This window comes from Rutidosis leptorrhynchoides, chromosome 2 (genome assembly GCF_046630445.1).
Source record: "Rutidosis leptorrhynchoides isolate AG116_Rl617_1_P2 chromosome 2, CSIRO_AGI_Rlap_v1, whole genome shotgun sequence".
NCBI classification, from domain to species: Eukaryota; Viridiplantae; Streptophyta; class Magnoliopsida; order Asterales; family Asteraceae; genus Rutidosis; species Rutidosis leptorrhynchoides.
Genome location: NC_092334.1, coordinates 72,634,067 through 72,647,245, shown reverse-complemented (window position 1 = coordinate 72,647,245; position 13,179 = coordinate 72,634,067). Strand labels below are relative to the sequence as shown.

General features: G+C 31.0%; 1 long non-coding RNA gene across 3 annotated transcripts; it reads left to right on the top strand.

Annotated features, from left to right (window-relative positions):
• Positions 1 to 651: 651 nt before the first annotated feature.
• On the top strand, positions 652 to 5,133 carry LOC139891008 (uncharacterized). Of its 3 annotated transcripts, XR_011773506.1 has the most exons (4): positions 652 to 901; positions 1,993 to 3,303; positions 3,622 to 3,703; positions 3,991 to 5,133. It is a non-coding gene; the product is annotated as an uncharacterized lncRNA (long non-coding RNA). The 3 variants fall into 3 exon arrangements; XR_011773505.1 differs by lacking the exons at positions 3,622 to 3,703; positions 3,991 to 5,133 and having other exon boundaries at positions 1,993 to 2,625; positions 2,704 to 3,602; XR_011773504.1 differs by lacking the exons at positions 3,622 to 3,703; positions 3,991 to 5,133 and having other exon boundaries at positions 1,993 to 2,813; positions 3,153 to 3,602.
• Positions 5,134 to 13,179: the final 8,046 nt, after the last annotated feature.

Here is a 13,179-nt window from a genome sequence, read left to right as displayed (position 1 = left end):
ACCACTTGATGAGACAACGGTTTATTAGTGGTGATACCGGCGAAACTATCGGTTACCACTTTCAGCCGGAAAAAATAGAAACGGAGCAAAACACCATACTTATGACGACTGTGGGTTTTGTGGTGTTGACGGTGATGAAAGGAAGGAGATATAGAATGGCAGAGAGATGATTTTCGTAGGCTTTGTGGCGACGACGGCGCTGGTATTGATGTTGGCTGCCAGGTATAGGATGGAGGAAGAGGGTTTCCATACCTAGGGTTTGGAGATAAAATGAATTAATTTCCGATCATTTGTTCCTTTATCTTTTTTTATCTATATTTTTATTCATATAATGTGCGGACCTAATTAGTGTCTTGGCCCATTGATAATTTAAATTGTAAACTTCAGTTTCTTTTCATTCTAATTTGGGTTGGACTATTAGTCTTTTATACTTTCCTGGCCTATCTTTATCTCGTATATATTAAAGTAAACACACAATTGAGTGTAAATTCTAGCCATCTAATCTTTTAACCACCTTCTAATCTTAGCCATCCATTTTCAATCCCTGTGACAATCCTTACTAAACAGACAAAATTAACCCACGCTCCTGATAAACACACGGGTAGTAACACAAAAATTAGGGTTTTTTCCATCCAGTCATTTGCAGTCACCCACAATTCTTCATCCTCCCATACATTTACGGCCACCGTTACACATCTTCGCCCTCTCAATCAAACCCTCTCATTCTCAATCGACCCTCTCCATAATCAAATCGTCATATACAGCAGCAGATTCAACATGAAGAAGGAAGATCATCTATAAAAGCATCTAAATCAACTGATTTATCTAAATCAACTGGAGATTCAAGACACCATCGCACGATCAATGGGAACGAAACCATTGTTCGATGTCACCATTCTATGTAAGTTATTGGTTTATAATCATCAGCAATAATCGATTGAGCTATTCATATTGATTTTGAATTGACAACGGTTTGTATCTTTAATTTCTTTTTGTCGATTTCTTATTTTTGAGTGTTGATATATCTAAACTAATATGTTTATTTGATTTGACTGAGCCCCGATTAACCCAAAACCTCGCTTTTCTGTAAAAATTGATTTTGATTAACATGTGTTATTTTGAATTATTTGATGCTGTGAAGATATTATCAAAATTATCTTTCAATATCCAGTCAATGATTTAAGATGGGGGGACGTTTATTCGTTAAAAGTATGTTTACTACTCAGTCAAATTCGAAAATAAAACTGTTGAAATCAAATAGGGTAGCAGTTACGAGTTTTCAGTGGTACTACATGATTTTGAAAACATGTAATTGCCTGAAGTTTTGTACCTAAATTTCATCTAGGTTATTAAATTCAGAAACTTTGTAATGTTATTTTCAAAGTTTCATACTGCATTTTTTAAATAGGTCATTTGAATACGTGACTGATGGGTGGTTGTTATGTTAGAAACCATTTGAGTATATGAGTATTAATGGTACCTCTTAACTAAATATTTTATGTATAGCTTATATGGGTGCAGGTTATATATGATTTCAGTCATTTGTTCACTTCTTTATTTGTTTATCAGACTACTATCTATTCATAGGTGTACCATGAGTGCATCTACTAACTGTTAGAACAAGAACTTCAAAATCATACATTTTAGTTATGATTCTTGGAACACATACAATGAGTTTGTTGAAATGCTCACTATATAAGAAAAAACCACCATGTCAAATACAAGTTAGTTAAAAGGTTAATGGCTCAGATGGATTGTAAGTTGGTCATTATCTATTATTAATGAGTAAATCTCCTAATCATAGTTGGTCATTATTTTCAAAATGTTGGATTGTTTGGATAGTAATGTTTTTGGAAAATCATAGTATCATAGTAAACTCTGAAAAAAAAAAAAACAAAATTTTCATCATCATCATCATCATTATCATTATCAAGTAGCCAAGTCAGAGTGGCAACTTCTCAAAAATTCTAACTTTATTTCTTCTACATTCAGTTCAATTTGCCCCATCTCAGCCGAATATATCGCATTCCAACCAAATAATACCCGAACCCATACGTAAAAGTCGGAGGCCCAGATTCAGAGCATGAAAAGCAGATGTTGTTCCTTTCAACTTCTCCAGGTTTGCTGCAAACGTAACTACAAACTGAAGTTGGTCATGCAAAAGATAAGTTCGAGGTCTTTCGAAAACGATACTCTTACATTATTGAAGTTGCACCTAAATGGCTAAGTGGAATTCAGGTAAAACATATTCAAGAAATTTCTTTAATGATATTTATATATTTCACAAAATACGACATATTTTATTGATTCAGATAACATGTTTTCACTACTCTGTACATATCTACTATATTTTAATTAATATAATTATTTTTGCTGCCTAAATGAATGTTGTAAGCATATTTTTTACACTAGCAAGAAGTACAGGTGAAAACTGGTACAACATCAAATCGATGCAAGCGTCTATAAATATTGCTTCTAGCGTGCACCCACAATTAAAGTTAACTATCTTATCTATATTGCATATTATGTAAGATTGTGTAGAAGTTGCAGGGCTGATACATCTTTCAAGTCCATAGGAAATGTACCTTCTTTTATAGCGTCTACAAAGGCGTATGTCTTATTATGGTGTCTGAAGATCTCCATTTTTCAATTGCCTATATAATTCTATATGCATATATAATTATAGTTATTTGAAATTATAAGTTTTTGGAATTATTTGAGAAAAAGTAATGAGGATGTCGAAGAAGATGATGACACTTTTCGTGAATACAACCCAAAGTTGAAATCAGAAATGGGTGTCGCTGCTACTGAAGGTTTGTTATTTTTTAATGTTATTAGTTTGTATTTTTTTATTTAAAATTCAGTTTATTTATTATTTATAATTATAATTTATAGATAATAAGTTAGAATATGTACAAAACCTTATTTCTTGAGCCCGCTTCTTAGTTAGTTCTTTTATGCAAATCTATTCTTTATTATTACGTAACATCTTTATGATGACATATGTTTTGAAAACGGGCATATGGTGAAAGAAGTAGTTCGGGCTCAAGTGTGTTGTTGGTCGATTAGTTATTGTTTTTATTTCTATCTTTGGCCATCAATATGAAGTTATAAGTCTGATGTTCCTCTGACTTCATTAGCCGTTTTTGAAGGAGCTGGTCATTCGATAAAGTTGGTGCTGAAGAAACTTAACGAGTTTCACTTTTTGTTTGTGATAAAGGATCTAACTAAGGAAGCGTTTCTGCATATTCTGCATCGTTAGAGCACTGGATTCTTTAGAGGAAACTCAAAATCACATATGAAGTCATTGAAATCTCGAATGGAAAATCTTTTGGAAAGAACTGAGAATAGTGAACTAATTCTTAAACTTACTATAACTGTTTATGACATTGAAAAAAAGATACATTTTTAGGTAAAACACATCTTCTTAATTTGGACATGTGTTGATTTTAAAGACTTGAATAATTAGTACAATTAATTCTGCCAAATCATTATGGCTGAAACTGTAATTTGAAGTAATAATTCATGCTTTACAACTGTTATAAATAGCTGATTAGTTCTAATAAATTATTGTGACTGATAACTTAAACTTTTAGAATACTGGGTATTTGTTATATGCAGGATTTGGCTTTTTCCATGTCATGAAGAAGGTGTTGAAAATAACACTGATGCAATTAAGAAATTTGATAGCCACGGTAAACTGGTAAGATTTTCACTTTATCTAAAATGTTTGATCTTTATTTTAATGATATTGTGCGATTTGTTATGGGTTATTTTAATGATATTGTGTGATTGGCTTACCTCAGTAGGAGTTAAATATGGTTTTTGTGGTGGCATTATTTCACTTCCTCATGCGTAAAGCCATATACAATCTTATTGGTTGAAAAATTAGTGAATGGGTTCAAATTTCCACCTATAAGTTCATGAGTGTTTTGCAGGTGTCTTATTAGTCTATGGCTGATCAAGTTCTATTTTTTTGGTTGCTTGTAGAAGTTTAAAGTTTAGTAGGAAAAATGGACTAATAAAGTCTAAGTCCATTTGAATTCTAAAAGAAATATCATATATAGTCGCGGCACCAGGATTTATGTATACGTCAACAAAGAAACTAATAACCATCGGGAATGCTTCTACGATAAAAGAATATGAATACGTCAACGAAGAAAAAAAAATCAGGAATCGTTATACACTTATCCGACCACTGATACAAAAAAAAGACAATTACAGGGTCATAACACAACAAGCACTATACTTTTAAAATTTAATTTCACCAACAGTCGATAAGTGGATAAGAATGCAATAAGAAACTAATAACCATCACGACGCTGCTTACTATCACCATTACGATCGCGATCCAACGTTAACATAAGGTAATAAAAATTTAATTTGGTTAAGGTGGGAAACAATGTTTAATTTGAGTCATAATAGTCCATTTGAACCCTCTTACTCTATTTTTGGTAATTTGAAGTTTCCAACAGCTTTATAATGTCATTTTGGAAATGTGAGTTGAATTTGGGTCACTCACTTACAATGGATAAGAATTTGGGTCGTTAACTAAATTTGGTGTCAATTTGGGTAAAAGTGTTAAAATGACTCTCGGGCCTACTTTGCGGCCATTAAGTAAAAAATGGTTAAGTTCAGACGAAAACTAAGGATTGTGACATAAAGTATTCCCGACAAGCTTTAAAACGGTATATAATAAGTTTGTGTTTGTTGAGTCGATGATAGGTTTTAAACATCTGTCAAAATGGGAGGCTGCAGCTACTGTTGGGCTGCTACTGTACAGCAACAACAACAAAAAGTTATAAAATGATAAGTTGTGGGTCTGTTTTCGGAAATCCTAACTTTCAAATCGTAACTCTATTTTTGACAAATAAACTGTCCACGGAAAGGTGGAAGAGTCTACTTTTTTATTGATCAGGGTCTGAGATATCAAATCTAATTGGGTGGGACCCGGAAGCTGTTGAAAAGCGGATGATTATATGTATATAAATAAATAAATTTGGTCAAAATCAAAGGGCGTTACATATTGAAATTTCATTGTTTACCAATATATTGCTTGATAACTAATATTGCACATACATGATTTCATTTCTATTTTTTGTGTTTATAGAATGTACGAGTAGAATAATTTAAGATTCGTGAAGTTCCTCGATGTAAGTCTCTATATGAATTAAATCTTCGTAAGTTTAGTTTGCTAATGGTGGGTATATAGAAACTGTTGTGCGTGTAATATATATATATTTATAATGGTGAGAAAATGTGGCACATACATCAATTTTGTGATGACCCGGAAATTTTTGACCAAATTTAAACTTAATCTTTGTATGATTAACATTTCCGACACGATAAGCAAAGTCTGTAAAACTAAATCTCGAAATTTTTGAACTACTTTCAATATTATTATTATTATTATTATTATTATTATTATTATTATTATTATTATTATTATTATTATTATTATTATTATTATTATTATTATTATTATTATTATTATTATTATTATTATTATTATTATTATTATTATTATTATTATTATTATTATTATTATTATTATTATTATTATTATTATTATTATTATTATTATTATTATTATTATTATTATTATTATTATTATTATTATTATTATTATTATTATTATTATTATTATTATTATTATTATTATTATTATTATTATTATTATTATTATTATTATTATTATTATTATTATTATTATTATTATTATTATTATTATTATTATTATTATTATTATTATTATTATTATTATTATTATTATTATTATTATTATTATTATTATTATTATTATTATTATTATTATTATTATTATTATTATTATTATTATTATTATTATTATTATTATTATTATTATTATTATTATTATTATTATTATTATTATTATTATTATTATTATTATTATTATTATTATTATTATTATTATTATTATTATTATTATTATTATTATTATTATTATTATTATTATTATTATTATTATTATTATTATTATTATTATTATTATTATTATTATTATTATTATTATTATTATTATTATTATTATTATTATTATTATTATTATTATTATTATTATTATTATTATTATTATTATTATTATTATTATTATTATTATTATTATTATTATTATTATTATTATTATTATTATTATTATTATTATTATTATTATTATTATTATTATTATTATTATTATTATTATTATTATTATTATTATTATTATTATTATTATTATTATTATTATTATTATTATTATTATTATTATTATTATTATTATTATTATTATTATTATTATTATTATTATTATTATTATTATTATTATACTACTACGACGAGGTTATGAGCGTGTCACCTTCAAAATGGGTTTTCGAGCGGGATAGAACTAAGGAAATTATGAGTTATAGCTATGGAGGTTATGGGTAATCTTCGTGGGTATTGTTCGCAAGTCAAACCTAGTGTTTATCATCTCTGTTACGTCTACGTACTGTCCTACAATATTGAATCTCAATATTGATACGTAAGCACTCATATTTTATCTTTTATATATTAATTGTGTATCCATGTCTAGTGCTCGAGTATATATATTTGTGCATGCTTGTATGCTAAATTTCGTCGTTAAACAGTTTATGATGAATCACGAATTAAATACATATATTACTGATAAAAGATATATGATATGCATGTTTTTGGAAAGCTGGCGAAAAATCAATAACTTTTCATTTAGATATCGAATAGTTTCGATGAACGGATTAAAAGATATGATCAACTGAATTATGATTGACGTTAATTGAAATTTCTTTTGAATCTGCAATTAAGATTTAAACAACTTGTTTACGAGATTGATAAAATGGATTTTTGAATATTACCAACCGAGTAAATGAATCATAATATAAGGCACGTCTCTTTTGTTGAACAATTGTCAAAACTGATTATTTTATCATATATAAAAGCCTTATAAAAACTATAGTTTAATTTTACAAGAATTGAGAAACTATGTGAAATATTAAAATGGTTCGATTGCCATGATCATTCAACTATTGTATTGAGTCAGATTGACTTTTTGAAATGACTTTGGATAACTTTTGTATGTCGATATCGAGCATTAGGATTGTGATACACTATGACCTGACCTAGCTTGATAGACATTTATTGACCAACATATGATCTCTAGGTTGCGATCTACGGTTATTTGATATTCCGAGTTTCGGTCACATTACGATGAACAACTTTATGTGCTGCTAAGGTGAATTTCATTTGCTCCCTTTTTAATTGCTTTTGCAATCTATATTTTTGGGCGGAGAATACATGAACTTTATTTCAAACGCAATGGATACAAGTACATACTAAATTCTACACTGAGTTTGAACCGAAAATTCCTTAGCTTTGGTAACTAGTAACTGCCGGTTATAAGAACTGGTGGGCACGAGTAGTAGTATATGGATCCATAGGGCTTGATATCCCCGTCCGAGCTAGAGCACTAGCCTTTTAACGGACGTATGCTATTTGAGAAGCGTACACGTTGGTTTGCGTGTATTATTAAGATGATTATACAAAGGGTACAAATTATATATACGTTAAGTTTAGTTACCAGGGTGCTCAATCTTGTAGAATATTTTGATAAACGTTTCGGATAGAACAACTGAAATCTTGTGATCCACCTTTATATACAGATTATGCGAAACACTAAAACTATGAACTCACCAACCTTTGTGTTGACACTTGTTAGCATGTTTATTCTCAGGTTTCCTAGAAGTCTTCCGCTGTTTGCTTATATGTTAGACAAGCTATGTGCATGAAGTCTTACATGGCATATTTATCAAGGAAACGTTGCATTCACCAAATCATCACCATGTATCTTATTTTGACTGCATTGTCAACAGAATTACTATTGTAAACTATTATTTACGGTGATTGTCTATATGTAGAAATTATCAGATGTCGAAAACCTTTGATTTAAATATTCATTTATGGTGTGCCTTTTCAAAAGAATGCAATGTTTACAAAACGTATCATATAGAGGTCAAATACCTCGCAATGAAATCGATGAATGACGTGTTCGTCCATATGAATTTGGAGCCATCGTCACAAATTTGGTATACAATTATATAGTGTCGTGTAGATGGTGCTGCTCAAAGGGCAAAGATGAATAGGCAACACTCAAGGAGCTTTAAAGCAGCGAAATATGCCTTAGATGTGGTATGTAAGATTTACACGTTTAGATCCGTGACATTGATTGATTTTAGGATCACGTTTTGATCCCTAATGGGAACACACATGTAGAATAAGAGTTTTGTTTTGATCAATTCTTTTTCTATGACATTCAGCTTGCTCTTTATTTTGAGGGGTTCAACAGATCACGATCTTTCAATTTACTTCAGGTCAATTAGGTCTCTTCTAAAAATTAGTGGATGTTCTACTTTAAAGTTTCTTTAAATAAATGTTTCTACAATATTAATATTACTACGAGAATTAATTAATGTGCAATTGCTCGATTTGTATAGATGTTTGGTTTTATACTTTTTTATTAAATTATTTTTTCAGGAAGGTGTATTTCAAAACCATGAAGTAGAGATACATGTTTTCTACAGCAGCATAAACGAATATTTGATTTCTAAAACGACAAAATCTCCAGTTGGTAACTCCAATCGACTTGAAATCCCTAAAAGATTTTTCTTCTTTTACTACGTTTACTACATAGTAAGAACCTTTTTTGGTTCAAGTTCAATATGTCGGGCTTAGCCGCCAAAGAGAGCAGTGTTTACAGAATAGATGGCATACATAAGGAGACAATGCATATCGAAAGATGAGAAGTTGCTTGCAATTGGCCATTCCATGGGCAGAATCTTGCTCTACTCGATGCTAGCAAAAAATGGTATGATAGTTTTTTTTAGTTCTTCAAGCATGTCAATGGATTTGTTGCAGGTACTGTTATTTTCTTTTACATATCGAACAAAAACATAAAGTATAATTAAGAATGTGACTGAACTGAATATGTGTGACTGAGCTGATATTAGCAAGATCCCCATTGTCTGTATGGTTAACAATGTTTCAATCCTAGCACACAAGTAATTAATGTTAGCAATAATTTTGTTTTTCATTAATATAATAGCTCTGGAAGGTCAAACACAACTTCAAACCAGTATTCACTGCTTCCTCAAACAGTTTTTCAGTTGAAAGGTTTACTTGACCATATCAACCCTTCAGTCAAAAAATTCCGTATGGCCAGAGATAGATTCGATATGAATGAAACAGAACCTATACGGATTAGACTCATTGGTAGCAGAGACAGCGATGGTATAACATATAATTTGCCAACGGCCAACGAGGTAGCAGAAACGTGTACCTGCAGCAGTCATATAAGTTGAATGGAATTGTCACTTAACTGTGATAAAGAATTGGTTGAAAGAGATTCGCTTAATAAAGAAGGGTCTATGTGCTGGTGTACTCAATTCACTGATGAAGCGGCTTGGTTCCGAAAGTTAGTTTATTACTTTTTTAAAATTAATGAACATATAATAAACTTATGGTACAATATTAACTATTATCGACGTAACCTTCTATAGGATACGTACTACAATGCGAGTAACTGATAAAAGTGGAAGGTGTGATATCATACTGTTTGACAAACTATTGTCCAAGTTGGCTGGAAAGAGTAAGACTTGGCTTAATGGTAAGGCAGGATCAGTAAGTTTTGAACTTATCAATAATATCTTACTTTCTATTGATACAAACCTATTTTACTGCTTTTTAGTAAACTAAATTGGCTACAATTCTTTTGTAGTATGATGTACCTGTTGATGTTCCATCTGAGCGTGTGGATCTTAACAACCGAAACTTTGTTTTCTTATCAAAGAAAACTGATAGTTACGTCAACAACAATTACAATAGTCACATTGTTGTTCTTGACGCTATAGATGACGCTGAAGTTTTGGAAGTGATTAACAAAAAACAGCTTGAAGAAGTTGGGTCAGTCAACCTTTTAGATGAGGTCGCTGTTTTCCAACCACCGACACCATACTAGGTGAAAACCATTATATACATTGAAAATCTATAGTCAAATTCATACATTATAATTTAGACTTAACATATATACTAATTTATACAATTATTTTTTTGGATATGTATTTACGATTGATGATTTTATATTTAATTTATCATTTCACAGAAAAAGAATTTTGTTCGACAGTGTTTTTCGAATTCAAGTTCTGTTACGCGTGAAAGTATGTAACACCCTAGGCAAATCCCACATCGCCCACAGACATAAGTGATCATGGGATTATAAGGTAATACTCACGCTTAAATGACACAACGCGTTTTGGGACCACAGGCAGAGCAGATGTGTGAGTACGATGCAGTTAAGCGTGCTCCGGCGAGAGCACTACCAGGATGAGTGACCTCCTGGGAAAGTACTTCTCGTGTGTGGTCGCCAAGAAAAAGCCGTGCGCCTGCGGGCAAAGCGGGCAATATTGTGGTCATGTTAAGCTGAGGTGTTACAGAATGGTATCAGAGCCACTCATGTGCTGTTGGGGGGTGGTGGGGCAAACCTCATCGAGGACGATGAGTCCCTTAGGGGGGGTGAATGTAACACCCTAGGCAAATCCCACATCGCCCGCAGACATAAGTGATCATGAGATTATAAGGTAATACTCACGCTTAAATGACACAACGCGTTTTGGGACCACAGGCAGAGCAGATGTGTGAGTACGCTGCAGTTAAGCGTGCTCGGGCGAGAGCACTACCAGGATGGGTGACCTCCTGGGAAAGTACTTCTCGTGTGTGGTCGCCAAGAAAAAGCCGTGCGCCTGCGGGCAAAGCGGACAATATTGTGGTCATGTTAAGCTGGGGTGTTACAAAGTACAACTCCAAATAACCTTCTTGCTGAAGACACACCAAGTCGACAAACATCTGATGCAGTTGCATTTCTCAAAATACCAAAGATTCAACCATTCTGATTTGATGCATTGTAAAATTTTTGAATAAATATAACGTGTGTTCTTTCAACACGCAATACTCATGCTACAATAAACGTGGTCTGATTGTGCAACCACACGAGGCAAACGCCTCAAACTAACTTTTTTATTTGTTTTTATGTTGCATTTCAATGACTACATTTCCTTCTAGATTTTTTATGTAATAGATATGTTTTTGGTTTTCATTACCAATGCTTTTTATATGTCTACAATAACTGTTTAAGTATTTTATACTATGTTCAACTTTTAAAGATTTTTACAGACATATATGGTTGGATTTTAAATTTTAAGTACATACATTGGATGCAGAACAACTAACATAACTACTTACATTAAATACAATAATTATAAACATTATTTCTGTACAAACACTCACATAGCCCCGCGAATTCGCGGGTCCTCCACTAGTATTTATTTATTTTGGAAAAAAAAGAAGGATAAACTTTTTTTAATAATCTTAACTCTTACTACAAGTATAAAAATAGATATTTTAATTGGAGTTCCACTTTTGCAAAACGTTATTCCTACAGATAAACTAATTCAATTTTATGTAAACCTTACATTATTTATCGTATACTCTCTCCATCTTATTTTTATTATTTTCTAAAAAAGTTTATGGTATTTGATATATGTTAAATGTTAAATGAATATCATTTTTTCACGTATATAAAGATGTATATAATATAAAGAAGGTATGATAAAAAAAAAAAAAAAGGTTGATTGATAAGTTTAATAACTTTAATAGTTATTGTAAGTACAAAATATATATCTTTGTAATATTCGTAACTAACAAATTATTGGAGTTTCTATATGTTATAACTGTAAATATAATGTAATGTAATATAACGGGGACACCAAAACACTTTTGGACTACGGAACTCATCAACTTTTCGGTTATGTGCTCGAGTTCCGTTGTAGATAAAAAAGTGTGCATGTGTGTTTGATGTTCCCTCTATAACGTCCATGTTTGACAACTATGTAGGCACTAAATATCTACGTAAGTAGGGTTGTACAAAATCGATTCAAACGACATAAAAAATACCCACTTACTAATTTAAACCGTTAAATAATTCAACCCACAGCGAAGCGCGGGCGTATATCCCTCGTTATTATTATTAGACAAAATTGCGCCAATGGTCCTTTATGTTTGTATCAAATTGCATGGTAAACCTTTTTATTTTAATTCGATCTAGATGACCTTCAACTATTAACTTTCGACACGGATGACCCAACCATTAACAACCGTTAGTTTTTGGACGTTAAGTACGCTCACATGCCTAGCACGTGAGGGTAGTTTCGTCCACACACTTTTTCTTTGAAAGGATCCATAATCTTTCTTCATCGTCATTTTCATCCCAAATTTATAAACAAATAAAAAAAACTTCAAACGGACTGTCATACACCCAATTTGAACTTGAGGACGGTCCATCATGTTGCTGCAACACAAACTATAGACTCTCAATTAGATGAATGCCTATGTAAGGGAGCTTACGTCTTGTCGTGGTTGAGTTTCTGAAGAAAAAAACATCGTTAATAAAACTATAGACTCTAAACTAGATGAATGCCTATTTAATTGGTTGTATTCCTATCAGACCAAAATCACATTTTATAGAAAGATTGACCCAAAATCTAACATTGAAAGTAAATTGGTTACTTTTCTTATATAAAAAGAACAAAATTAAAATGCCTTCATTCTATCTTCTCATGTAGGAACCATAAACCATGGATTCCAAATTAAATTAATTTCTATACACCCAGAAAATCAAAATTTTCACAAAACCCTTGATAAAAATTACTGTAAAATTACTTGTTTTATAAAGGCTGCAGTCCATTGTTTTAAATCTGTCTCCTAAACACCCCTTCACGCTCCTTCTTTTTACAATTATGCGTGATTTTTTTAATGATCAGTACCTGAATGTTTGTCGGACAAACTAGCGGCAACGAATTCCTAAGTGAATGACAACAACCAAGTTACGCCAGTTGATGAAATTTCTCTGATAGAGTTGATCCAAATCAAGAAAATGTCGTCGTCGACGAAGTTTTTGTGAATAATAGTTGATCAGAATTAAGAATGCACATATTTTTCCGATGAAATTTGACTTCACTTTTGTTTTGGGTTTTAGAGTATTAATAAATTAGAGTTTTCAATGTTGGTTACTCCTTTAAATTAGGATCAAAAATTGTGTCAGGGAAAGAATGAAGTCCG